Raw genomic sequence first — 27212 nt, forward strand, 5'->3', positions numbered from 1 at the left:
CTCTGGAGCTCCTAGAATTTGGATATTGAATCTCCTGGATTAATCTTATAATTTTATTGTCTTTCTCGTTCTCCTTACCTGCACTCCCCCCAACCCCTGCAAAATCTGGGAGATTGCTTTTTTTGTTTTTTGGCTGCGTTGTGTCTTTGTTGCTGCACACGGGCTTTCTCTAGTTGCGGCGAGCGGGGGCTAATCTTCGTTGTGGTGTGTGGGCTTCTCATTGTGGTGGCTTCTTTTGCTGCGGAGCATGGGCTCTAGGCGTGCGGGCTTCAGTAGCTGTGGCGCGTGGGCTCAGTAGTTGTGGCCCACGGGCATTGTTGCTCCATGGCATGTGGGATCTTCCCGGACCAGGGGTCGAACCCGTGTCCCCTGCCTTGGCAGGTGGATTCTTAACCACTGCACCACCAGGGAAGTCTGGGAGATTTCTTCAGCTTTATCTTCTAGCCTTCTGTTGAGGGTTTCATGTTAATAGTATATTTTTAATGTCTAAGAGTTCTTATACTTTCTAAATATACATTTTTTGTTTTTATAGCATCTTGTTTTGTTTTCATGGATGCAGCATCGCCTCTTACTTCTCTGAGGCTATTAATGATACTTTTATTCATTAAAACTAAATGGGAGGGTTCTTCCTCACCATTTCTTATAAAGTGTGTGTGTGCTTTTTCTCTGTCTTTCCTGTGACAGGCTTTCGCCTAAAGTCTGGTGATCCTTGTAGTCTGGTTACATGTGTGTGGGGCATTAAGGTGTGTGTGTGTGTGTGTATGTGTGTGTGTATGTGTGTGTGTATGTATGTGTGTACCCATACCTTAATGGGGCATGAAGTTGTGTATGTATGAGTGTGTATGTATGTGTGTGTGTGCGTGTGTGTATGTGTATGCATGTGTGCGTGCATGTGTATGTGTGTGTATGTATGTCTATGTGTGCACGGGTGTATGTGTGTATTGTGTGTGTGTGCGTGTGTATGTGTATGTGTGTGCGTGCACGTGTGTGCATGTGTGTATATGTGTGTATGTATGTGTGTGCGTGTGTATGGATGCGTGCATGTATGTGTGTATGTGTGTATGTGCATGTGTGTGCGTGCATGTGTGTATGTATGCATGTGTATGTGCATGTGTGTGCGCGCATGTGTATGTATGCGTGTGTATGTGTATGTGTTTGTGTGTGTGTGTGTGTGTGTCTGTGGCAGGAGCATCCTGTGGACTCTGGGCCTCACGTAGGGTGACCTGGTTGGCCTGTTTCATTTAGGAACCCAATAAGTTAACATCTTTGGTATTTTCTCCTGAGCTGTTAGATTCCCTAGAGAAGAATCTTCTAACCTACCTGGGAACTAATGGAAAGAGGGCAGGGATCTCGGCCTTCTGTGCTTCAGCTGAATCCCCTGTTTTCAATGTGATGCCCTGTGCTGGGTGTCCCCAGCCCACAGACCTTCTGCCTTTGCTCCTGCAAAGAATACCCCCCCGGGGTGGGGCGGCATGGTCACCGTCACCTGCCAGAGGGTGTGGGAGAGGAGATCTGGGCGGGGGGAGCTCTTTATAAAGCAGCCTTTTTTTTGGCCATGTTGCACGGCCTGTGGGATCTTAGTTCCCTGACCAGGGATCGAACCCGTGCCCCCTGCAGTGGAAGCGCGAAGTCCTAACCACTGGACCGCCAGGGAGGTCTCCTAAAGCAGACTTTTAATCAGGCCTCCTGGTTTGTTTGTTTGTTTATTTATTTATTTTTTGTTGCATTGGGTCTTCGTTGCTGTGTGTGGGCTTTCTCTAGTTGCGGCGAGCGGGAGCTACTGTTCCTTGCGGTGCGTGGGCTTCTCACTGCGGTGGCTTCTCTTGTTGCAGAGCATGGGCTCTAGGCGCGTGGGCTTCAGTAGTTGTGGCTCGCGGGCCCAGTAGTTGTGGCACGTGGGTTCTATAGTCGTGGCTCGTGGGCTCTAGAGCACAGGCTCAGTAGTTGTGGCGCACGGGCTTAGCTGCTCCACAGCATGTGGGATCTTCCCAGACCAGGGCTTGAACCTGTGTCCCCTACATTGGCAGGCGGATTCTTAACCACTGCGCCACCAGGGAAGTCTCGCCCCAACTTCTTTTTAACCAACCAGTGTCTCCAGCCTTTGTGGGGAAGGAATGAAAGATCATTTTATCACGTGTGTCCATTGCAGAATCCCAGTAACTGGAACTGGGCCGGGTCTGTGTGAGACCCTCAGTAATCGCCGGCTGAGTGAATGAGTGAGCAAATGGACGAACTGCAGGCAGACTTGGTAACAGCAATGGAAACAGAAGCACAGTTCACGCAGGTTCCCTTCTGTGCTGAGATGCGAGCTGATCACTGTGACCCTGAGCCTGTTGGATGTGGAACTGACACAGCTGTGGCTGGTGGTGGGGACGCAGGGAACACTTTCCTCGTTTGGAGTGTTTCTCCGGCTGTAGTGAGCGTGTACTCCTGTGATTTTTGAAGGGAAGGAGACGAGTAGGAATACGGATGAAGCGTCAGTGTGGGCACAGCTTTCACAGCGTCCCCAGCTCACCGCGCCTTTGTTTCTCATTCTGTGAAACAAGAATCCGACCAGATGCATCTAAGGTTTCACCCAAGTGCCAGCCCTGTGAGTCCACCATTGTCCCCTCCTGTTTGTATTACGACAGTGAACAGTGTACGCTTCTTGTAGAAAAGGACTGCCCCCACCGCCTTTTCTGTTTTTTGACCTAGAATGACTTTCACCCACTCTTCTGCTCATGTGCATCCTTTTAGTCCTTCAGAACAGGGTCCTTCCTTCATGAGGGCTCCCCAACTGCTCCAGGACATGCCGGCTCCCTTTCCCCAGCCTCCTAGGGCATTTCCACTTTGCAGCTGGGTATAGAGGAAGGGGCATAGCCCTGGAAGCCCGATGGTGCTAGTTTGAATATTAATTCTGTGGCTTACTGTGTGGCCTTGGACTGCTGACCTAGTGTCTCTGAGCTTTAGTTTCCTCATCTGTCCAGAGGGAATTTGTAATAAAAGTTATCTCATGGCGCTTATATGAGAATTAAATGAGATAGGTTTTAAAAACTCCCCCTTTAACGTGTGACACAAAATAGACACGCAACACAAGAGGACGATAATAACAGTAATAATCACCATTTATGTGCATTACCTTATTTACCGTGAAGTAGATACCTTTATTATTTTTATCTTACAGATCAGGAGACCGAGCCATAAAGAAATAGCTTGCCCAAGGTTGCAAATCAAGGACGTTTAGCCCTTAAATTTTCTTTAAGTGTTTTGTGTTGGCATTTATTCTACAAATATTTATATGAGAGCCGACTCTAGGTCAGGTCATGGTGCTGGAAATACAGCAGTGAAAAAAAACCAACAAAGTTCCTGTCCTCATAAAGCTCGGATTCTAGTATAAGAGCTGGTCGGTGAACAAGCAAATGCATGTGTAGCAGGTAGAGTTAAGTGCCATGGAGAAAGCTAAGCCAGGTAAGGGTTTAGGGAATGCCTGGGGCATGAGGGGGCAAGGAGGGGAAGGAAGGAGGAGGCTGGAAAGGGAGAGAGGGAAGAGGAGGAGGGGGGAGGGGGAGAAGGGGCGGGAGGAGATGGACCTTGTGGAGCACAGACTCTGGTGCCGCCTGCAGGCCCTGCCCTCCACTCGGCGCCCAGCCTTAGTGACCTTCTTCTGGACCCTCAGCGGGCTGCGTGCCCCTGCCCCAGGGCCTTGCACATGCCACTTCTCCTGCTCCCCTTGGTCTCAGAGGCCAGTGCTTCCCAGGGAAGCCTGCCCGCAGCCTGGCCCGGTCGGCCCCCATGTTCTGTGCTCACCGCACACACTCAGTGTGTGGTCCTCAGAGCCTGGCTGTCCGGCTGTCGGGGCCATGGACAGACAAGAACAGAGGCCCTGACCGTGACTGCTCCTCTCTTCTCTCCCCTAAATCTCCAGCAACTAGTGCAGGGGCTGGTAAATATTGTCTGTAAAGGACCTGATTGTAAATATTTTAGGCTCTGCAGACCATCTGGTCTTTGCTGCAGCTGCTCACCTCTGCCCTTTAGCTCTGAAGGGGCCAGAGACTACACGGACACCAATGAGTGTGGCTGCGTTCCAGTAAAATCGATTTATGGACACTGAAATTTGAATTTCATAAAATTTCTACATGTTGGGAAATATTATCTGGCTTTTGATTTTTTTCCAACCTCATAAAAACGCTATAGTTGTTCTTGGTTTGCAGGCTGTACAAAAACAGGCGAAGGCTGGATTCGGCCTGTGGGCTGCAGTTTATTGACCTCAGATGTAGCCTGATGCATGGCTTATAGTAGGTTCTCGATAGATGTTTGTTGAATGACTGAATGATAGATGTTTGTTGAATGACTGAATGAAATCTTGGCCGTGGGCAAGAGGTAGTGAGATTGCGAGCTGTTGCCTTCCGTCAGTTAACGTCATGATCTCTACCCCTTATCAGATTCCTTGTAATCTGTTAAAATTAAGGAAGATAGGAAACTGGTCCTTTTTTTAGAAGAACAGCTTTAGGGACTTCCCTGGTGGTCCAGTGGGTAAGACTCCACGCTCCCAATGTAGGAGGCTCGGGTCTGATCTCTGGTCAGGGAACTAGATCCCTCATGCCGCAACTAAAAGATCCCACGTGCCAGAACTAGAGATCCTGCGTGCCACAACTAAGACCCAGTGCAGTGAAATAAATAAATAAATATTTAAAACCCCCAGCTTTATTGAGATATAATTCACTACCATAAAATTCACCCATTTAAAGTGTACAGTTCAGTGGTTTTCAGCAGCTTCTCAATCGTGTGACCATCATCACTATCAATCTTAGAACATTTTAACACCCCCAGAATAAACTCTGTACCCATTAGCATCTCTCCTCTTCCCCCCAGTTTCTACCCCCTCCCCAGCCCCAGACAATCATTAATGTACTTTTTGTCTCTATAGAGTTACCTATTCTGGACATTTCATATAAATGGAATCGTACTCTATGTGGTCTTTTGTAACTAGCTTCTTTCACTTAACGTGGTATTTTCAAGGTTCATGCATGTGATGGCATGTATCAGAATTTCATTCCTTTTTAAGGCTGAATCATATTCTGCTGCACGGACATACCACATTTTGTTTGTCCTTATCTGTTCATCAGTTGACAGACATTTGGGTTGTTTCCACTTTTGATAGTTATGAATAATGCTGCTATGAACATGCATATACAATTTTGTGTGTGTGTGGACATGTGTTTTCATTTCTCTTGGGAAAACACCTAGGAGTAGAATTGCTGGATCATATGGTGACTGAATGCTGAACGTCTTAAGGAACCACAAGACTGTTTTCCAAAGCAGCTGCACCAATTTGCACTCCCACCAGCCGTGTACGGGCGTTCCCGTTTCCCCCGTCCTCGCAGACAACTCTTTATTTTCATTTTTTGAACATTTTTTAAACTTTCTGTCTTTTTGATTGGCCAACTAGTTCTTAAATGGACACACCACCTTTGGTTGTGAGATTGTGGGCTGAACAGGAACATTTTGATAAGTTTTGTTATTTTCTTTTGTAAAAGCAATGCATGCTTATTAGAGCGTATTTGGAAGACAAAACCTGATGCCTCTTAGTGATGCACTTGTCACGTTTGGTCACAGCTGCCGACTCTTTAAGGGTCTCTGAAGACCGAGGCAGTGGCCACAGGGAGCAGTGCAGTGGCTCAGGATGCAGACCCTGGGGGTTGGCCAGGCTTCACTGACAGCTCTGCTGCTGCCTGGCTGCTGGACCTTTGACAAGATGCTTATCCTCTTTAGGCTCCAGTTTTCTCGTTGGTGAAGAGGATTCACTCATTCATCATTCATTCCGTAGATATTTACTGGGCACCTACTGTGTGGCAGGCATAGCATCTGTCTTCAGGGTTATGGTGGAGATTAAACAGGGCGATGCACGTGCAGTGCAGAGCATAATCCCAGGCACTTAATAAATGGTAATAATAAAAACCGGGAAACAGAACCTGCCCTTCCTGAGGCCACGCAGCTCCTCAGGGCCCATGGTTGTTGTCAGGTAACCACGGGGACTCTCAGAGAAGGGGGGGTCCTCACATGTCATCCTCCCCACTCACGCCTCGCACTGGGCTCTGGTCTGGTGGATTCCAGCCTCTGCTGGGACGGGGAAGAGCGCCCCTCACCCCAGCCCACAGCTGGGCAGTCTGGTCTTCACCCCTGCCTTTCTGGAGCCGTGCTGTGGCCATGCCTCTGCCGGCAGAGCCGAGGACGAGCCTGCCGCCTCGTCCTCATGGCAACGCGGGACCGTCGGACGACAGCTACCCTCCGTCCCCGCCCCAGTTCTACCAGCTGTCACGCCGATAACTCCATCCCTAGACCCCACCGCCCCGTGGCCGCCTTTGGCCGCATCCCAGCCCATTTGTTGTTTCCTGGCCTGGCCCGAGCCTTCCCAGTTGGAGATCCACACACTCAGTGCCAGAATGAATTGTAAGCCTAGAGGGTGACAAATCTTCACCTTTCCCGGGAGGACGGTTTTATGGGAGGAAGTGCTCGAGCAGGAAAGATAACTTCATTCTAAATTATGGAAAAAATAAACTTCCAGCCAAAGCCTGCCCGGTCTCCCCCTCCCGCTTTCCAAGCTCCATCCAGGAAGGCAGCCCTGGCCACCTACAGCATCTGACTCCCTGATGGGTGTCACAGGGCAGCTCGCTCTGGCCAAAGGGTTTGTGATTGGGGAGTTTGAGTTTTCCCCACTGTCGCCTCTCCTGTCACCACGTCTGTCCTAACGGGGCAGAGCTGTTGATACACTTCTTGGGCTTGGTTTTGTAAGCTGCTGGAGGGAGATGGTGATCAAAGCCCATTGATAAAAGCAATTTAGCAAAAACAACACGGGGAGGGAGAGGAATCAGCGCTCCATCATTTGTCCGTCTGATTTTTGTATCCTAAGGCGTCTCTCTCCTCTTGGTGGGAGGAATCCAAATGTGTTCAGCAACCCCTCTGCTGCTGCCCATGGGGTACAGACCTTGCCGTTCTGTAATCAGGAGCGTCTGGAAACCCACGAGTGGCCCAGCTCTGCCCTGGGCGGCAGCAATGAAGCAGCATTTCCCACTCCCCGGGCCTGGTTGTTTGAAAGCCCATCCCTAACTGTGTTCCTGGCTGACGGACATAACTGTATTCTTCTGTGGTTAGTGACTCATTCAGAAATTCCCCCGTCTATCTGTTCTCCTGGGATTCTGAGTCAGTGGGAACAGAATATCAGGGTAGCATCATGGCCCCTGGCTTCTCCTGGGTCTTATCCCTGCCTGGAAGCAGAGGCAGCAGGGGAGCCCATGCTGCAGATAAGAGTCCCGGCTCCTGCCGCTGGAGGGAGCACCCTGGGGGCAGCTGCTGCAGGTACAGGAACCCCGGGGCCTGCGGGCCGGCTGCCAGTGGGGCAGCTCAGGGCTTGGGCGGTGAGGGGGGTGGGCCTGTGTGCTGAGAGGTACCACAGGAGATGGTTAAGGCTGTGTGCATCCTGGTTCACACCCTGGCCGCCCCTCCCCAGTCGTGCGACCTTGGGCAGGCTCTTTAAGACCTTTTCTCTTCCGTAAAATGGGATAATAAAGGACCTGCTTCACAAGGTTATTATAAATATTAAGTGAGTTAACACAGGTCAAGCGTCTAGAACCTGCCGGGCGGATGGAAAGCACTGCAGCTGTTAGTGGCGGCAATGAGGATGCTCGCCGACCTTTCCTATGGTATTACCTGATCCCTCCTTTGTTTTTTGATAGAACAGGGCCCCTCATCTGTATTTATTGACAAAGATGGGAAAACTGTGGCCTCAGCTCAACCCCACCGCGTTTGCCCTCAGCTTCCTTAGTGCCCACTCACTCCCCCCTCCTGCCATCGCAGTGAGAGCCAGCCTTGGGCTGCAGACAGTCTGGTTTCCTTGCCCTCGTTTCCTCATCTGTAACCTGTGGGAAGACGTGTACCCCTCTCTCTCCTTGTGCCAGCGCCTCCACGGTGTGAACGGTATCAGGTGGCATTTAGTAAGCGAGGCAAGCGGTTAGGAGGACAGAATCTTGGTTGACGGTGTGGGAGGGCTGCGGGCCCAGGGCCCAGGGCCGAGCCTCGGGGGTCCGCGTGGTCTGCAAGTGGAGCTGAGTGCCCTCTGTGCGGTGCTGTGAGCAGACTCGGTGGTCTCGTCCACACTGGAGCAGGTGGGATGCTGTTGAGAAAGCTGGTCACAGACGAATGTTCTCAGTGAGCACAAAGGTGTGCATTCTCTGACCCCAGACTGGACTATGCTTTTCGCCCTCAGGATGCTTACAAAGGGGCGGAGGATGGTTTACTGTCAGGAGGAGGGTCGCTGCTTTCCCTTTGTGCACCAGGCAGCTGCTTTGTGAAATGAGGAAAACAAGGCTCCGAGGGGTTCATGAACTTCCCCCACCCCGAGGTCACACAGTGGAATATGCCAGAGAAGGGATTTAAACGCGCATCTGGGGGATTCCAAAGTCTGTGTTCTTTCCAGGTGGGGAAAGCCAGAGGTGGAGTTCCCAAATCTCTCTGACTTTCTGGACCGTCGTTGTGAAACCTCTCAACACGTGATGTTTGTGTGCTCTCTTTTCTGCCGCCCCTCCCACCCCTCACCTCGCTGGCTGGTGTTTAACCACAAGTCCCCTGCCTCCCTGCCCTCTCTCCCTGCCCCCTGAGACTTGGAGAGGACAGGGAGCCGCAGCAGGTGAGAGAGACTGAGCTTCAAGGTGCAGATGACCTTGGGCTTTGTTATGATTTTCCGGGACCCTTGGGGAGGTGAATGTGGGGTTCCCAGCTGGGAAGATGCAGGGAGTCAGGGAGCCTCCAAAGGGCACGGCCTGGTGCTGGCTGTCACGTGAGGGGTCTGTCCCGGGTGGCCCCTCAGCTCCCCTCAGCCCTCCCAGTTCCCCTCTTTGGAACCTCTGTTAGGAAGCCCGGAGCCCAGGCCCCTCCGCTCTCCTTCCCCACTGCCTCTTTAAGGCTAAGGTGTGCTTCTCCGCTGCTGGTGGTTGGAAAGCTCCCGTGTGTGCCGTGGAGACGGTCCAGGACCATTCCCCTGGACATCAGGGCCGGGAAGTTTCCAAGTTCAGACAGGATACCCCCAGGGCCCGGGGACAGGATGCAACCCTGGTTCACCTCAGCGAGCACAGCGAGTGCTTTGGGACCCGGCTAGTTAAACCCGGCTGGTTACGAGCTGCCCAGTTAGTGCCCTGGTGTGGCACAAACCCAGCTGGTCCAGAGCCGCCTCAGCCTGGGGACTCTGGCCTTCCTCCCCCACCCACGCCATCCACCTGTCCTCTCTCCTCCCATGGCCCCAGCCCCAGCTCTGGCCCCAGGCATGCTCCTGGCCTCTGGCCTGCCTTCCTCTGTGCTTAGGCCTCGCCTGAGCCTCAGCCTTTCTACCTGCTGACGGCACTGCCTCCTTTGGTGCCCTCCTCCCTTGCCCCCCAGCTCGGGCTGGGGTGGGTCAGGGGCAGCGCCTGGCACGGGGCCAGCCCGCGGAGCCCACTCCGTGTGAGCGGGAGTGCAGGGGAGCGGGGGCAGCGTGGCCACCGGGCACCTGGTCGGGTCACGGTGACGAAGCCCCTGACCCGCGTGAGGCTGAGTGCCCAGCGTGCTTACCTGGGGGGAGCTGCCCATCACAGTTGGTGAGGCCACACCCGTGAGGGACAGTTACGGAGCCACCTGGGACAAACCGAGTGGAGCCGGGAGAGGCTGCTGGGGTCTGTGGGACGTAGGCGAGAGCCCGAGCGTCGGGGGCCAGCCCGGCTCTTGCCACCAGTGTGTTTGTGGATCTTGGCTCGGCCCCAGGGCCTCTGGAGGTTTCCTCTTTAGGAGGCTGAGGAGATTGGGGTGGTTCTTCCTGAAGACCCTTCCAGCTCTGTCTGCTTGACAACCGCTATTTGTCAGGTGCTTTCTGGGGGTCAGGGGTCAGGCCTAACCCCATCTGGTCCTCCCCACGCCGGGCTCTTGCCTCCACTTTACAGATGCTAACGTTGGAGCCAAGGTTACAGTCTAGCATCTAGGTCACATCCGGGCCGCAGATGTATTTTGTTTGCCCCGTTGATGTTGTTGTTTGTTAGAGCCAACGTTTAAACAGTGAAGGGATTTCACAATCTTAGAGATTTCTGGCTTTTTAGAGATTAGAGGAGGACTAGTTGCCAGGAGCCCACACCAGCCAGGGGGCAACCCCTGGCTGCCTGAGTGTCAGGCATCACCTTTGGGTGGGACCTGGGGACCTGTGCATTCCCGAGCCCCCCCCCCCCACCCTCCGTCTTGACACAGCGGGGGACATGCCTGTGTGTTCGCCAGAGCTGCTCATTTACACGTCCTACCTGCCTCTGCAGGTTTGAGTTTGCAAACCTTGCTTTAAGGACGTGCTGTAACTCACACCTTACGTCAACAGCTACGCAGTGTGAGGGGCAGGATGTAGGCTTGTCTCTCTGTCAACCGTGAACCACCCAGCTGCTTTTCCCAGCTATTTCCAAACCCGGCAGGGATTCTGGGCTCCTCTGCTGGAGCATAGAAGCCCCCCGGTCAGGCCTGTAGATGAGGAAGTTGGCAAGAATTCCCCTTTCCTGGGACGTTTGTCCCCAGCCCTGTCCTGGGCTGTGGCAGTGAGCTGGTGTCCGCTTGCTCACATTTCAGTCCAGAGAAAAGCCATCTCCCTGCCACAAGGTGTGTCCTTTTCAAATTAATGTGATTGTTGTTTGTCTACTGCCTGTTTTCCTGCACCTTGGTTTCTGTTTACTGGCAGGTTGGACCTGGGAGACCCACCTCCCTGCTCTCCCCTGACGAATGTTGCCAAAATGCCACACAAAGAGCTTGTATTTTGCCCCAGGCAAGGGGGGTCAGGAAATAGAGATGTCTGCTCAGGCTGGGGGTGCATCAGGATTGGCCAGGGGTCCCTGGGGGGGGACAGGCAGGCAGGATGCCGATGCTGGGCCTCCCAAACAGGGCGGGGGCCCCGAGGGGAGCCCTGGTGGAGGTGGAGGTTTCCTGCACTTGGTGTCGGTCTGTCCAGCTGTTTCCTCCTGATAGAGTGGTCGGACAATGCTGCGGTGACTCAACTCCCACCGCCCTCGATGGACAATAGCAGATTCGTCAGGGTCAGCTAGGGAGCGGCACTGTGCCGGTCACCGGCTTCCAGGCTCCGACTTGGGAGGGAACCGTTGCCCTGCTGGCTCTTGGTGTCCCAGGGTCCTGTCCGGGTTGGGGTGGCCTTAGGCTGTTGCTTTTTGGTTTCCCAGTAGCTTGTCCTCCCTTCTTCTTTGTGCACAGCTGATGCAGAGCTTCTGTGGCTCCGTGCTGACCAGCTGCCCGCCTGCCTTTCCAAGTCCAGCTTTGCCAGACCTCCTTCACCCTTGGTTTGAGGTTCTGTGGGTTTGGTGCAGTCCCTGGGGTCCTGAGTCTCTACCCAGGCATCCAGGACCTGGATGAGCTTCAGATGAGAAAGACAGCTGTAGGATTCTTTAATCTCCTCCAGTGGGTAGAGGATTAAGCAATTTTTTGGTGGGTTTGTTATTGTGTATTATGATTTTTTTTAAAACAAAAGCTATCGTTTTTTTGAGTGTTTTTTAGGCTCCTGTCATGCTTGTTTAGTAGCACTTTCATGACTTATCCAACTTAATCCTTCCAGTGACTCTCTGAGGGAGGTATCATTCCCCCCGTTTTACAAATGAGGCATCCGAGGCACCAGAGGGTAAGGGGCTTGCCCGAGACCTCAGGTCCTCCTCACATGAAAGTGCTGTGACGTATGACTTCCTAGGGAGGGACGTGAAAGAACAGCTTGAGAACAGTGATAGAACATTTGAAGGGAGCTGTGCAGGGAGGATGCAAAGGTGGTTGGGGGGTAATAACACTTCCCTGGTGGTCCAGTGGTTAGGACTCGGCACTTTCACTGCCAAGGGAGTGGGTTCAACCCCTGGTCGGGGAACTAAGATCCTGCAAGCCGCGAGGCGCGGGCAAAAAAAAAATTTCAGAGGTGAGCAGGGCCCCGTTCCTGGAGTTTACAGCAGAGTGGAGGAGCAGACATGTTAGCACCCAATTCGGATGCGAGACACAGTGTGATTGGTGCTAATGGTGGGGCTGCCAGAGTGATCTGGAACCACGTTTCAGCTGACATATGAGCAAGTAGCAGACGAGACACTTCAAAACAGAAGTGGGACCTTCCTGGCCCATAGGGCTGATTCAGCTGTCAGCACGATTGAAACTGGTCCACGTAGAAAACACTGAGATATAAGTGCCATTTATGTCTAGAGCTGCAAAAAGGCAGTGTTGCTTAGAATTATTTTTAGTAGTCATTTGTAAATTGGTATCAGTAGCCTGAGAAATATTCATTCTCCCTGACTCAGTAGTTCTTTCTGTTCCTTAGAATTTTTTAAAATATAAATAAATAAATTAATTAATCTATCTATCTATCTATCTATTTATTTATTTTTGGCTGTGTTGGGTCTTCACTGCTGCGAGCAGACTTTCTCCAGTTGCGGCGAGCGGGGACTACTCTTCGTTGCAGTGCACAGGCTTTTCATTGCGGTGACTTCTCTTGTTGCGGAGCGTGGGCTCTAGAGCGCAGGCTCAGTACTTGTGGCGCACGGGCTTAGCTGCTCCGCGGCGTGTGGGATCTTCCCGGACCAGGGCTCGAACCCATGTCCCCTGCATTGGCAGGCGGATTCTTAACCACTGCGCCACCAGGGAAGTCCCTGTTCCTTAGAATTTATACTAAGGAACTAATCATATATATGTATATATGTACAGACATAGATACATATGTGTATATACGTATATATCTTCACTGTAACATTACTTACAATAGTTAAAAATTGGAAACATACCAAATGCCCAACAGTAGATGATTAGTTATGTAAATTTTGATACAGTTATAGGACAGCAAACTGTATAGCCTTTAAAAAAATCATGTCTTCAAAAATTACATATAATGATTCTAGATCATGTTTATGGAAAAATATCAAGCAAATACTGTAAGATGTAAAACTGTATATACTCTAAATTCCAATTTTTTTGCAGTGTGAATAAAAAAGACTAGAGGAAATATACCCCAAATGCTAATAATGGTAGTGATTATTAGTGCTTTTTATTTTCTGTTTTATGTTCTTCTGTGATTTCTAAAATTTCTTTAGTGACCAGCAGTAACAACAATAAAAAAGTCTTGGGTGTCTGGGGACTGTGGGGTGCGTATTGCATGGATAGGACTCCGCCTGCCCTGTGACCCAAGATCTCCAGCACTTTCCCGAGTACAGCGATGGGCTCCGGGGGCGGGGCCTCTACCCTGGGTCCCTCTTCCTTCCTTCTCGGTCACACTCTGCCCCTCCAGTTTTCTCCCTTAATTGGCCATAAATTTATAACTGAAGAATGATTTTAAAAATATGTATTATTTTTATCAGTCGCATTTCCTGAGCACCCTGACAAGGAGGCATTTTCTACTTCTCCCTCTAAAAGAAAAACCTAATTGAAGTTCCTTTCCGCTCATGCGATCCGAATTGATTTTTCTTCTCTGTAGTTTAGATGGGCTTTGTCAGATAGAAGAATTTTGTGCTCCTGCCTTAAATGGCCTGTGAAAGCCCAATTTAAAATGATGCTGCATTGCCACAGCCTGTTAGGTAATAGAGGTCCAGCCCCGTTGCACACAGGAGTTGAGAGGGCGAAGGTTGCAGTTCTGACAACGTTTTGTGGTGGATGACATGATTGAAATTGACCCCCACGCGAGCCCAGAGAACACCTGTGACACCTGTGATCCTGACTCAGAGCAGCCTTTGTGTTTGTGTTTTGTGGATATTGATCGGGACGTGGCATATCACGTGGCATTTAAGGCCCCACCCATGTTGTTTGGATAAATACTGGCCTTCGCGGCAACATTTGCTCTCAACAATGAGACTTCCTGTGAACTTGTTGTATTCAGGTGTACAAAGAGGATGGTCTCCTGTAGCAGTTAAGAAAGTAGATTTTGGATCAGAGAGATTCAGATCCTGGCCCTAGCATGGTGACTTATGTCTATATATGACATATATATTTATTTATTACAAGTAATTGGTTTGCATGATTATGGGGGCTGAGAGGTCCCACCATCTGCCATCTGCAAGCTGGAGACCCAGGTGGTGAAATTCGGTCCGAGTCCAAAGGCCTGAGAACCAAGGGAGCCGATGGTGTAAATCCTACTCCAAGGACAGGAGAAGATGAGATGGGGTGGCCCAGCTCAAATATTGAGGCAAAAAAAGAGGGGCGCATCCCTCCTTCCTCCGTGTTTTGTCCTATTCAGACCCTCAGTGGGTTGGATGATGCCCATCCACGTTGGGGAGGACCGTCTGCTTTACCGAGTCCACCAATTCACCTGATAATCTCATTCAGAACACCCTCATGCAGAAATAGGGTTTAATCAGGGCACCTCACGGCCAGTCAAGTTGACCCATAAAATTTACCTTCACAGGTGGCATTAAGTACCTCCACATTCGTGTGCAACCTTCACCACTAGCCATTTCTAGAACTTTCTCATCATTCGAAACTGGAGCTCGGTACCCCTTAAACACGAACTCCCCCTCCAGTCCCGCTGTGGATTGGAGTCCCAAGGGTCAGAGGGGGAAGCCGTGCAGAACAGGGCAGAGTGGGAGCCCGCTTACTGCTGGTCCCTAACTGTCCCCTGCATTCAGGAGGTCCCTGGTCTTCTTGGATGCCTTCCCTGCATCCCTCCCCCCAGCCCCTGGTAGCACCTTTCCACTTTCTGTTTCTATGGCTATGACTCCTCTAGGAACCTCACATAAGTGGGATCATTGTACTTGTCCTTTTGTGACTGGCTTTGTCACTTAGCATCATGTCCTCAGGGTTCATCCTTGTCTTAGCGTGTGTCAGAACTTCCTTCGTTTTCGTGGCTGAGTAATGTGTTCTGTTGTCCGGATAGACCACGTTTTGTGTATCCAGTTAATCTGTTGACGGACATTTGGGTTGTTTCCACCTTTTGGTTACCGTGCATCATCATATTTAACGTTAAATTCCCACCATCCGCCTTCCCAGTCATGCCAGCGGTTCTCCGGTGCACGTGCATACAGGCTCACACATGCTCACACACACACTCACATGCTCACACACACACTCACAAGCTCAGACACACACTCGCATGCTCACACACACACATGCTCACACATGCACACACATGCTCACACACACTCACACATGCTCACACACTCACATGCTCTCACACACACATGCTCACACATGCACACACGGTACCGTTGAAATGATGGGTGCACATACAGTCACAGGTCATTTTCCCGTGCATTGGATCCGTTTATCCTTTTCCCTCGTCAACCTGGACACGCTCTGAGGCCGGGAACTAGTTTGAATAATCGCTTTCCTTGGGCCTGGGAGTCTGATTTAGGAAGTGGTAGAGGATCGTGGTTTAGAATGTGGGCTCTGAGGTCAGACAGCGTGGCTGCATCCTGATTCCAGCCTCACTGACCTGTCACTTTACCCTTCGGCATGCAACTTGTCCACGTTGAAGTGGTGACAATGGGGTATCTGCCTCGTAGGGCCGTTATGGAAATTAAATGAGATAATCCATGTCGAGGGCTTAGCACCATCTCTGATGCATTCTAAGCCCTTAAATGTTAGCTTAAGAAAACAGTATGATCTCAACACCCCTTTCAGAATTTGCCTCTTTCGTCTTCAGTTTCCTCGAGAGGTGGCTTTAGGCTGAGATGGATGGGTCCCCCGCTGTAGACTGGCATCCCAAAGGTCGGAGGGGGGCACCGTGCAGAACCAGGCAGAGTGGGAGCCCACTTTCTGCTGGTCCCTAACTGTCTCCCCACACCCCCCTCCTCCTCCACTCAGGTGGTCCCTGGTCGTCTTGGATACCTTCCCCTCAGCCTCTTTCCTGCGGGGCTGCTGGTCCTCGGGGTGGACTCAGACATGAGGGGAGGCCTCGGGCATCACACCAACTCTTGGGCTCCTGCAGGATGTGCTGCTGGGATGGCCGGAGGCTCGCTTCCCCAGGCCGCCGAGGAGCACATCAGCTGTGGGCCTGTGGCCCGCCTGGGAAGCCTGAGTCCTGCTGGGCACCCGCGGGGGATGCTGAGCGCTCCGCAGCCGCTTGATTCAGCCTGTGTTCTCCTAAAGCTGATGGAGCTGGTGCAAACAGAAGTTCCTCTTTTTATTTTTCCTCTACTTAACAAAAATGTCTTAAATATTTACAGCCTCCTCTCACAATTTCTTCTTACATCAGCTTCTGGCTTCAGCTTTCTGGCTGTGGGGAGGCGGGGAGAAGGTTCTGGGCTCCTTGCTGATTTTCGACTCTGGAGGACTTCTGCTTGAAAGCAGAGGGCAGGAGCCGGCACGTGGTGTCCAAAGGTGGTCACCCCTCTGGTCAGGTGATGGGCCTCTCTGGCCCGGCTCTCAGGACTGGCCCGTGGCTCGGTGGCATCTGTGTGACCTTGAGCACACTTCTTGACCCCAGCTTCAGCTTCCTCATCAGTGAGACGAGATAATAAGAGCGTCTGCCTGCAGAGATGTGGGGCCTCAGTGAGATAATCTGCGTGAAACGCTCAGCGTAGCGTCTGGCACACGTGCGGATGCTCTAAAAGAGTAAGTTACTTCTATTTTTATTGGCAAACTTTATTTTTGCCGTTCCCAGCCATTCGTTTCTCTCCACCTTTTCTTTTTGGGGCAGCCCCGATCCCCCCAACATCCCTGCGTCCTTGAATTGTCCCCTTCTCTCCTCTGGCGGAGCCCACTCTGGGGAGGGTCTCACACTGTAGCCCTGCCAGGGTTCAGGGGTGGAAGCTTCAAGGGCATCTGGGCCCGTCCCCATCTGATGCGTGTCCTGGCTGAGTGGTGCCTTTGCTTTTCCTCACCTCCTCTGACCCGGAGCTCTCTCCCTGCTGACATAGGTCCCTCTATCTTTGTAATTTTTTCCTCTTTGGGGGAAAAAAGGAGTCGAATTGTATGGAGTCCCCTGTGCCAGGAGCCACCAGGCACATTCCTGGTCTCACTTCCTCGACCCAACAGGCTTGGAGCCTGGTGATGGTGTTATGCCAGTTTTCACAGGGCAGGAAACTGAGGCACAGCAAGGCTGAGTAAATGGCCAAAGGTCACACACAAGAAGGGGACAGCGGTGCTTGATCAAGGCTGGACTTTGTGAAGCTGCAGCACGCTCTCTGCGTCGGTGGCCAACAGCACAGATGCCCCGCTCTCCACTCGCTGTGTGGCCGGGGGCCTCAGTTTGTCCACCTGGAAACGGGGATGACAGTAGCGTCAGATGCTGGTGAAGCCGTGGGCCTGGTGTGTGGTGAATGTGCAGGGAATGTGAGCCCCTGTTGGAGGTGGACGTCCTGAGGGGCCTGACTCTGGGAACCCACAGAGCAAGCCTTCTGACCACTTCTGCACAGTCCCTTGGGTATTTGATATCAGGTACCCTGTCCCTCCCAAAGTCCTCTCCATTTTTTAAACCTTTTTTAAAAAATTGCAGTAAAATACACATAACATAAAATTCGCCATTTTAACCATTTTGAAGTGTACGGTTCATTGGCATTAAGGACATTCACATCATCGTGCAGCCATCACCCCTACCTAGTCCCTCGACTTTTTCATTGCCCCACAATAGACACCCTGTACCCCTTAGACATCACCCCCTGTTCCCCCAAAACCCAGCCCCTGGCAACCACTAATCTGATTTCTGTCTATGGATTTGCCCATTCTGGACATTTTGTATAAATAAAATCATATAGTATATGGCCTTTTGTGTCTGGCTTATTTCAGTACTTAGCATAATATTTTCAAGGTTCATCCACGTGGTAGCATGTATCAGTATTTCATTCCTTTTAATGGCTTAAATAATATTCCGTGGTATGTATATACCATATTTTGTTTATCCGTTCATCTGTTGATGGACATTTGGGTTGTTTCCACCTTTTGACTCTTGTGAATAGAGCTGCTATGAACATACATGCACAGTTTTTGTTTGGACACCTGCTTTCAATTCCTTTGGGTATATACCTAGGAGTGGAATTGCTGGATCATATGGTAATTCTATGTTTAACATTTTGAGGAACTGCCAAACTCTATTCCATAGAGGCTGCACCATTTTATATCCCCACCAGCAATGTATGAGGGCTCCAATTTCTCCACATCCTTGCCAACACCTGTTATTTTCCATTAAAAAAAAAAAATTCTGACCGTCCTAGTGGGTGTGAGGCGGTAGTTCGTTGCGGTTTCGATTTGCATTTCCCTGATGACAAGTGACATCGAACTTTCTCCTTTGGTTTTAACAGTCCCACTTTCTCTTGACCCAGTTCTCAGGTCTTCCACCATTCTATTCATGGTTTTCGAAACATAGCCTCATTTGTCTAGACCCTGTTCAAAATGCGTAGATCCCAGGGCGGACCTCCAGCTGGGCTGGGACCCACCTGGTGTGGAGACCCCACTTCACTCTTTCCAGATTCGCTGCTTTTCCTCCCCGGTGTCCTCTGGACGGCGCCATCCTTTGCTCGGGCTCCTGGGGCTCCTCAGATTCCGACTCTTTCCTCCCAGGTGGTCACAGCTGTTTCAGCCTTGTCCTTCCCACTCCTGGTCCGCTGGCTCTCTCTTCCCGCCTGGTCAGGGTGAGGTCAGGCTGGCCCAGAACTCCTCCTCCTCACCTGCGGGCAGTGACTAATCACCTCCAGCCTCAGTGTCCCCGTCTCGTCCGCAGGATTATTCTGAGAGCCTCGTAAGAGCCTTGCTTCCTCAAGTCCAGTAACCTCGCTCCCTCCAAGTGTGCCTTGAAGGCGCCGTTTTGCGTCTCCGGGGTGGGTTTACGGGGTGGGTTTACGGTTTCAGGCCTATTTCTGACCGAGGAATCAAAGACTGCTCCTCAGGGATGGAATTTCAGGCATGAATGAGCAGATGGATGGGGTATTTTGGGGGGCAGAGGGTTTGTCTCTGTGCTCCAGAAACCACTCCAGCATCTGCCTCCTAGTGAGAGACCCCACCCATCCTGGAAAAAGACTGGGCTCATTTCCTGCTCCAGGGCCCCGGCTGGTGAGACCCGGCCTGCCTCGCCGGGCACTTTTCTCGCAAGTGCAGGGTGTGGTCATCTGCAATTGATCTGTCCGCATACGGTGTTTACTTTAAAATGATGACTCGATTATTATATGAAAATTAGGTTGCTGCAAAAAATAAAATAACATCAAAGTAATAGAGTAAAATGTGAGAGACCCCATCTCCATACCCCTCCCCTACCCCAGTGCCCTTCCCGGGGGAAACTGCAGGTAAAACTTGGCGTGGGTTCTGGATCCTTCCAGGCCTTTCATCCCGGTGCATTCATTTTTCTCATCTAAGGGCAACTCCAAAGTAAATAACACCATTAGGCTGAGTGTATCAAACAAAATGGGTTCGGATGTTCTCTAGAATGATGCTTCTTAAGAGGTGAACAGCAGTTGGATTTTTCCTCCCCAGGTGGGATTTGAATGAGGATAAGAGGGAAGGAAAACCTTGAGTGAGGAGGTGGAGGATCTTGGGAGGCAGACACCCTGAAAACTGATGGACCGAGGGCAGGATAGGGACCTGCCACATATGTCGGCCACTGTCGCACAGAGTCAGAGCCAGACAGCTGCCTGGGGCCAGTCCTGGCTCCACACTTACTGTCTGTGTCCCTTTGGGCGAGTGTAGGTTACTGAACCTCCTTGAGCCCCAGTTTCACCAATTATAAAACAGTCAACTAGCTTGTAGTGAGGGGTGAGTCCTGAAACGGGGCCTGCGGAAGGTGCGGTGTGAGGGTTCGGCTCTCGGTCCCTGCTGTGTGTCAGGCTCGGGGACCACTTTCCTTCCTCCGCTTTGCCTGTGTCAGCTCAGCATCGGCCCTTGACCTCCCTCCTCGGCCTTTCTGCCTGTGGCCAGAGCAGAGCTAAGCAGGTCGCAGAGCTAAAAATAGTGATCCCAGAACCAGTGCTTGGGCGTTCAATGTGTTTTTACCGTATGAATGAACGGGTGACGGGCTGAGGCTTCCCCCCCTCAGGGTGAGGGTCTCGTGGGAACAGTCACACAATTAGCTGTTACTGGTCATTGACACATTAGTGTGAATTAGTGTCATAGAGTGTTTTGACCTGAAAGGGACCCAAGAATTGATCCTTCATGATACAGATGGAGAAGGAAGAAGCTTGCCAGGAGCGTCATGCAGCCAGTTAGGGGCCAGTCGAGGCTGGAGCCCAGGTCTCCTGATTCTGTCTGGTGCTCTGCCCATCCGACGGGAACACCCAGCCCAGTGTCTGGGAGGGCCTGCCCGCCTCTGTTCAGGGTTGCTGCTTCGTGGTGGAGGGTCCCCTGTGGCAGGAGCCTCATAGACAGGCCAGCAGACAGATGGGCCTTTTGGAGGGATGGAGGGAGATCTAGGGATAGTGGCCCTGGGGCTTGGCCTGGCAGGTTTGGGGCCCTGCGTCTTCCAAGAGGGAAGGCGAGAAGCATTTGGGGCTCTGAGATGCGGTTTGGCCATGCAGCTCTGTGGATGCGACCAGTAGCTGGATGAGTGAACCCTACTCCTTCCCCAGTCCTTTCTGCTAGGTTCTGCCTCACATAGCTGGTCACTCCCTCTGGTCCAGGCAGGCAAGGCTGACCACCGGTCACTGAGGCCTGCTGGTGGACTTCTGGCTCGTTGACTGCTCTTATCTGTGTCGGCCACTAGATGGCAGCAGGAAACTTGTCAATTTCTCTTCCGCGCGGATTTTAGGTGAAGCCCTTTGCTCTGGGGGGGATCAGCATTGCTTCTTGGATGGTACAGGGACTCTCAGATTTCGGGTCTCACTGGTTCCGGGATGGGTGCGAGGAAAGGCTGGGATGAAGCCCAGCGTCCGACTCTCCCGCAAACGTCCTTGAGAAGTGACTGTATCAGCTCAGGCGGTCCTGTGCTTGGAGGCGGCTTTTCAGGAGCCCTCAGCGTGACCCAGACTCTTTCAGCACTGCTCCCACTACTGAGAAGGTCTTACCCTGTGTCCCAGGCTGAGGGTTAGTGCCTTAGAGGGACCGGAAGCTGAGACCCAGTGTCCCTGAGGAAGTCCACCTGCTCCTGGCGGAGTCCCTGGCGTGGCCCCTGTGCTCACATGGATGGATGCGGTGGTGGTGATGGTGGGGACACAGCACAGGCCAGGACATGTGCCACACGAACAGTGGTCCACACAAAGCACTCCTGGAGCGGGGATTGCGCCCCTCGTCCCGGCCAGAACCCTTTCCTCACACGCGGCTGGCGGTTTGCGGGCGTTTGGGCCAGACTGTGACTCCGAGGCTGGCTCTGGCGTGAGTCACACGCCACTGATGGTGGCCGTCCACCTTATGCATCGCTCAACAGTGCGTCCTGCAGTTTACGGGTCCTTCTTCTCTCCCATGGCCGCCCTTGGTCTTCCCAGCGGCCCTGTGTTGGGGACGGGGCTGTCCCCTTTCACAGGCGAGAGGCTGAGGCCCAGAGAAAGGAAAAGTGTGTCCCACACTTCAGGGACAGGATGCTGGCCCCGCGAGGTAGCTTCCAAGCCCGGGGGCTTTTTCTGTTTTTGCCCACACCGTGTTGCCTCTCTCTTGGGAGTGAAGCAATTTGTATGCTGGTGGCGGGGGATGGGGGCGGGGGGGTTGGTGGGATTGGGAAAAACACTTGCTCCGTCCGGGATCAGGGTGACTGTTAGAACACCTGTGCTGTAACTTTACAGTACCAGCCAGCACCTCTCTGAGAGGGAAGGGTGTGCAGGTGCCTTGGGAGCCCAGCCTGTAAAGGAGCGGGGACCGGAGGAGGGAGAGGGCAGATGAGATGGGCCGCTGCGCCCTGCCCCCTCCTCCCAGCGTCCCCCCACCGTGTACCCCGAACAGGAGGCAGGCTGGAGGGCAGGCTGGTCTGGGACCCTGTCACAGCTCCCACATTGCACTGTGGAGCTGCCGGAACCTCTACTGGCCGTCGTGCCGGGAAGGCCTGGGCCAGGTGGGGGTGTTCTTGCGCTGGAATCAGCTTCTTATTGGCCTTGCGAGCTATCGGCGTTGATCTGAGCTCATCTGAAGCCGGGGGCCTTGCTGGGAACCCCTTTCCAGTTGGACCCTCCCTGGTGCAGCACCTGCCGAGCTCGGGGCCGCAGTGGGGGCTGCTCCTGGGCTCCTCGTCTTTTCCCGTCTCCAGGTTGGGTCTTCTCGCCGTCCTGGTCCTCAGCCTCTCCGGGTGCGGGTGCGGGTGCAGGGCCCGTTATGGCCAGGTCGGCTTTGTCAGAACGGCAGCAGGTGAGTGACGGGCGCGGATGGGGAGATGGGCCCCTGTCCCGGGCCACGGAGGCTCCCACCGCTCCTCCTGGGAGGACCCGTGTCGCTGTCCCGACTCCCCCCTCTCCAGAGCTCTGCCTCCCCCCTCCCCCCTGGCTTCACACCCAGCGGGTTCTGCCAGGAGACACAGCTCCCTTGATGCCTGGATTTGGGCTCCGAGGGAGCACTGCCCCCTGGATTGCCAGACCAGAGGCTTCTGCTTCCCAGCCAGACGCCCACCGAGGACCGTGTCTTAGGCTCCAGCATCCTGCTCGGCATGACCTCTCCGGGCCCCCGGCTCCAGCTGCAGCCTCCCTGCTGTGCTCCTGGCAGCGGCTTGCTGGGGTGGGTGGCGCTAGCCTCTCCACATTATGTCAGCTTCCAGCCAAATACCCCTGGGGTCTGCTAAGGGAGGGCCTTTTATGAATTTTTTCCAGGGGAAGTAATTCCACCCCTTGTCACACGGATTTCTGCATTCAGTTCTTTAGGGGGCTTGACTTGCTCCTTGCTTCCCACCCTACCCCCCTGATGCTCTAGAGACGGGGCCGATTGGTTTCCTTGAACTGGGGCCCAGAGGAAGGCAGTGCTGGGAGTGGGTAGAGCGTGGAGCTGGGCGTCAGGTGTCTGGGGCCTGGCTTCCCCCACTGCTGTGTGACCTGGGTTCGGCCCTCCACCTCTCTGGGTACACCTGCCCTGGGTTCGGCCCTCCCCCTCTCTGGGTACACCTGCCATCTGCAGCGGTGCGAGGGGCCGTGCCCCGCCGTTCCCCTCTGGAGTGCAGACTCTGTCCTGAGCGCGCGGGCTTGATAGAGTGAATTTCCCGTCCTGCTGCCACCCCGGGCCGCCCCTTCCACCTGGGGCGGGTGGGCTGGTGCGGCAGGAGCCTGGGAGGCTGGCACCCCTGTCAAGGTCGAGGAAGACCAGGCCCTGCCTGGGGGCGGAGGTGCAGGGCCGAGAAGGGAAGGCAGCTTTGATCCGTGGCTGGTTCCCACTCAGCGCCTCCTGCAGTCTCAGGGCTTAGAGGCAGGAGACAGTCTAGGGGTGGATGGGCCGGAAGGCAAAGCCCGCGGCTTGTAGCCTGCGCTGCGCTCCTGTGGGCCCCTCCCTGGGCTCACCCCTCCTGGCTTCTTCTTCGGCTTTGCTCCGTCTGCCTCCTTCCCTTTGCTTCGTGTTGCTCCATATCTCTCACCACCCCGCCCTCGGCTGCTGGCCCTGGATCCACCAGCCCTGCGGGCCCTCAGCCCTCCCTGCTCTCTGCTGGAGCCCAGCATCGCCCTGGGCCTCTGCGCCCCTCCCCCATGCACGCGTGCATTTGGGCCCCGCCCTCCCCGGGGCCCATCCCCTCCCGCTGCGCCTTGGCATCTGCTCGGGTTTCAGCTCCACGAGTCTCTTTCCTGGGGGCTGAGGGCAGAGGAGGCTCAGCTGGGTCCTTCCCTCCCTCCGCTGGCGGTGGAGAGACTCTTCAGCCGTGATGTTGTCCGGGATCCTTCCATCCAAGTCTTGGTTTCTAGCAGGTGGCTTGGCAGAAACCAGTTGTAATTAGATTTCCCTTCTCTGTTCACACCTTCCCTCCCCTGCTCAGCCGTCCTGCAGCAGGAGGGGCTTCCTCCCCAGGGGCCTGGCTTTGGTAGTGGGACAACCTGGGTCCAGTGGGACTCTCTCTGGCCTGCCCCCCTTGACATCCTCGACGGGGTCTGCAGCCTCAGGGGCCCTGGCACAGCCCCAGGTGGATTTGCTCTCCATCTGCAGGGGGTGATCTCCAGCCTCGCAGCCGACCCACGCGGGCTCAGATCGTTCTGCCCACGTCCCCCAGAAGCAAGGGGACAGTAGATTCTAGCTGGTCCCGTGGGCATCTGCACCACCTGCCTCTTGGTTATCCGTACCTGGGGAAGTGGCTTGTTGGGCCATGGAAGGGCATCTCAGGGCAATCACTGGACAGTCTAAGAGGGTTTAGGCTAGTGCTACTTAAAGTGCGGCCCGTGGGCCAGCGCTCACGATGACGAGGCAGGTACAGAAATGGGAAGTCAGCATTTAGCAATGTTTGCAGTGATTGACTGGCCGTGACTCCTCAGGGTAGTGTGGTGTTTCCTAGGGAAGCGCGAGGTGAGTCTTGGATTCTCATGGCTGGAACCATGCAAACTCTTTGGGACTTTTAGTTGAAGCTGAAGGACTTGTCTCTTTGAACGGGGTATCGGCCAGTTGGGATGCTGCTCGAGTCTCCAGGCAGTTCACCCAGGGTTAAAGGCGGAATTGTCCCCAAGAGCAGGACCACCCGTGGGCCCAGGATGGACTGGAAATAAAAGGCCTGGCATTTGCCACCAATTGGCTGAGAAGCGCCGCCCTTGGCATCCCAACCCACCAAAGAGTCCCGAGAAGGAAACTTCGGGGGTTTCTTGGGAGAAGCTGCAGATTTAGACTTGGTATGGGAAGTTGAGAAAAGTTTGGGGTTTGATGATGAAGACTCAAGGAAAGTACAGGATTTCTGGGGGGAATTTGAATGAGGAAGGTTGTAGGCACGGGAAGTTAGCGGGTAGTGTGGGGTTTGCACTGGGAGGATGTGGGGATAGTTTGGGGTCAGGGGTGGGTGGGAGGGAGGATGACCGCCTTGAGGTTTCATGGGTGGCGACACAAGGAAATACTGGGTTCCTGGAAAGGACAGAGGGAACAATGGGTTTAGTCGTGTGGTCCCGTGGAAGTTTGGAGGTGCTTCGCGGGGGAGCCGAAGAGAAATTTGGGGTTTTATTCAGGAGACAAGAAGGAAATTTGGATGTGTGTTGGTAAGGACTAAGGGAGTTTCAGGCTGGAGAAGGCCAAAGAGAAGCAGTGGGGAGAGGGCCCTGGGGGTGTCGGGGTTCATAGGAGAGGCCGGGGGGTCTGGGATGCTGTGCGGGAGACCGAGGGGGGCCATGCGATTCAGTTGATGGGGACCAAGGGGTCCTGGGTTCCTTGCCAAAGGCGACATCTGGGTTTTGTGTTACACAGGATGGCCCAGGCTTCCCCAGACTCCGGCAGCTCACAAGTATCCTGTGTCATGAGAAAGTTTTTAAACTCTCTCGACTTGTCCCCTGAAAACTTGCTCCTTGGTGCCAAAACCTTCCCTGGCCCAGCTTCTCCAGCTCTCTCAACGCAAAGGCAGCCGTGCCCATGCTGAGGGGGCTCACAGGGGGTCTTAGCTCAGAGCCCCCGTCCTGGCCCTTTTCAGCTTCACTCCAAATGGCTTTCCCAGCCCACCCGGCCCTCCACCATGGCGGTGACGGATGCCCTGCCTGCCCGGGGAGTGTGCTGTGCCGGTTCTGGTGTCTGCGCCAGTCTCCCCTTCTCCTGCCCCGTCTCGACTCCTTGGGGTCCCGCACATCTTTCAGGGTCCAGCGGGAGCCCTGCTTCTTCGAGGAAGCCTTTGTGACCTCGCCCTCCCCAGGTGCCCGTGGCGTTTCCTCCGGTCCCCTCTCCTGCCCTTGGCCTGCCCGGCAGATGTTCTGACCTGACTTTCCCGTGTGTACGTGTCTTAGGTGCTTGGGAGACACAGGCCCCTGGTCTGAAGGCATCTCTCTGAGTTGGGGGCCCACCTTTCACACTCCCCTCTTCCTCTCCAGCCTGGCCCAGGCCTGCTCTGCGGACCTTACAGGGCAGCTCTCGGATTAACAGCCCCGCACGCGAACAAGTCACCTGCCCAGCAGCTCGGACCCAGGGGCCCCGCCCCTGCTGCTCCGCAGGGGCTTGTGACAGTCAGCCACTTGGGGGACTCATGGCCTCTCTCCTTGGGACCAGCGGTTCCCCCCGTATTTCCCACCACGCCTGACGCCCACTTCCTCCATCTGGCCCTCGCTGTGGCCCTGGGCACGTGGCTGGCAGGTGAATAGCAAGATGCGGTGTCGGAGGTCACGCGAAGCGCTTAACGCGGGTGGCTGCTTCCAGGATCCCGTGATAGACGTGCTTCGCGGGTGAGGACGTGCCCGACGGCACACCGCGCTGGAGGCTGAGGGCTGGTGACCGCTCCGCCCCCTGCCCCTGGGTTGACACTGCTCGGCCGCGCGCCCTTCTCGGGAGCCTGCCGCCTGCTGCTCTGTGCCTTGCCCGCCCTTTCCTGGAGCATGCCACCCACCCTCCCGCCACACCGTCCTCTCCTCTTAACAGCGGAGTTTCCCTTCTCCTCTGACCGGGGTCCCGACCCCCCGTTTCTTGGAAGCCAGCTGGGGTTCAGGTTGGGCTCCTCGGGGTGGGCTGGCCCGCTCCCCTGCTTCTCCCTTCCCCCCTTCCCTGGGCAGGGCTGAGTGGGTTCCCAGGCTGGTCCTCGCCGTAGGAGAGGGCTGCAGGATGAAAGGTGATATATACGTGTAAGGCGATGATTATTTGTTTGACAGGGACAGCTGCCTGCAGTAAAGAATGTAATCTAGTCATCCTTTTGTGTGAATCGGACCGACCGACGCTCAGCACGGTGCCTCAAACAGCAGGAGCCTGTTTTCCCCCCCCCCCCCCCCCCCCCCCCCGGCCCCCCCCCCCCCCCCCCCCGCTCTCCTGCACACTTGCTGGCACTCCTGCACCCGTGTGCCCTGGAGCGCGCGTACGCGTGTGGCCTACGCACACACCAACACCCTTTTTCTTTTGGTTTTTTGTGTTGTTGTAAACATCTTACATAACCATAGTGTACTGTGGAAACCGAGAAATTCAGATTGGTGTGGTGTTATTAACTCAGCTGTAGGCTTCCTTTGGATTTTCCCACTAGCGTCCTTTTTCTGTTCCAAGACCCCACCTTGCATTTAGTTGTCATGTCTCTTTAGGTTCCTCCAACCTGTGACGATTCCCTGGTTTTTCTTTGCCTTTTGTGGCCTTGACAGTGCTGAGGAGGAGAAATCAGTCACTTTGTAGAATGCCAGCATTTCCTTGTGATTGGGGTGAAGTTATGCATTTTTGGCAAGGATGCCACAGATATGGTGCTGCGTCCTCGGCGCTTTTGTCACGGGGTAAATGACATCGGTATGTCAGCTTCAGTGCTTGGAGAAGGTGAT

At 53.9% G+C, this 27212-nt stretch overlaps 1 protein-coding gene across 2 annotated transcripts in view; it reads left to right on the forward strand.

Moving 5' to 3' along the window:
* Positions 1-27212, forward strand: part of TSPAN9 (tetraspanin 9) — a 181432-nt gene that overhangs the window by 25944 nt on the left and 128276 nt on the right. Inside the window, exon 1 of one of the 2 annotated variants that reach the window (XM_036865743.1) lies at positions 8649-8662. The exons of the other annotated variant lie outside the window; for it this stretch is intronic. The gene's annotated coding sequence lies outside the window, so the exon portion shown is untranslated. Of the gene's footprint in view, positions 1-8648; positions 8663-27212 lie in introns of those variants that run through there. 2 annotated transcript variants of the gene reach the window in all.

The sequence above is a fragment of the Balaenoptera musculus genome, chromosome 10, assembly GCF_009873245.2.
Source record: "Balaenoptera musculus isolate JJ_BM4_2016_0621 chromosome 10, mBalMus1.pri.v3, whole genome shotgun sequence".
Lineage (NCBI taxonomy): Eukaryota > Metazoa > Chordata > Mammalia > Artiodactyla > Balaenopteridae > Balaenoptera > Balaenoptera musculus.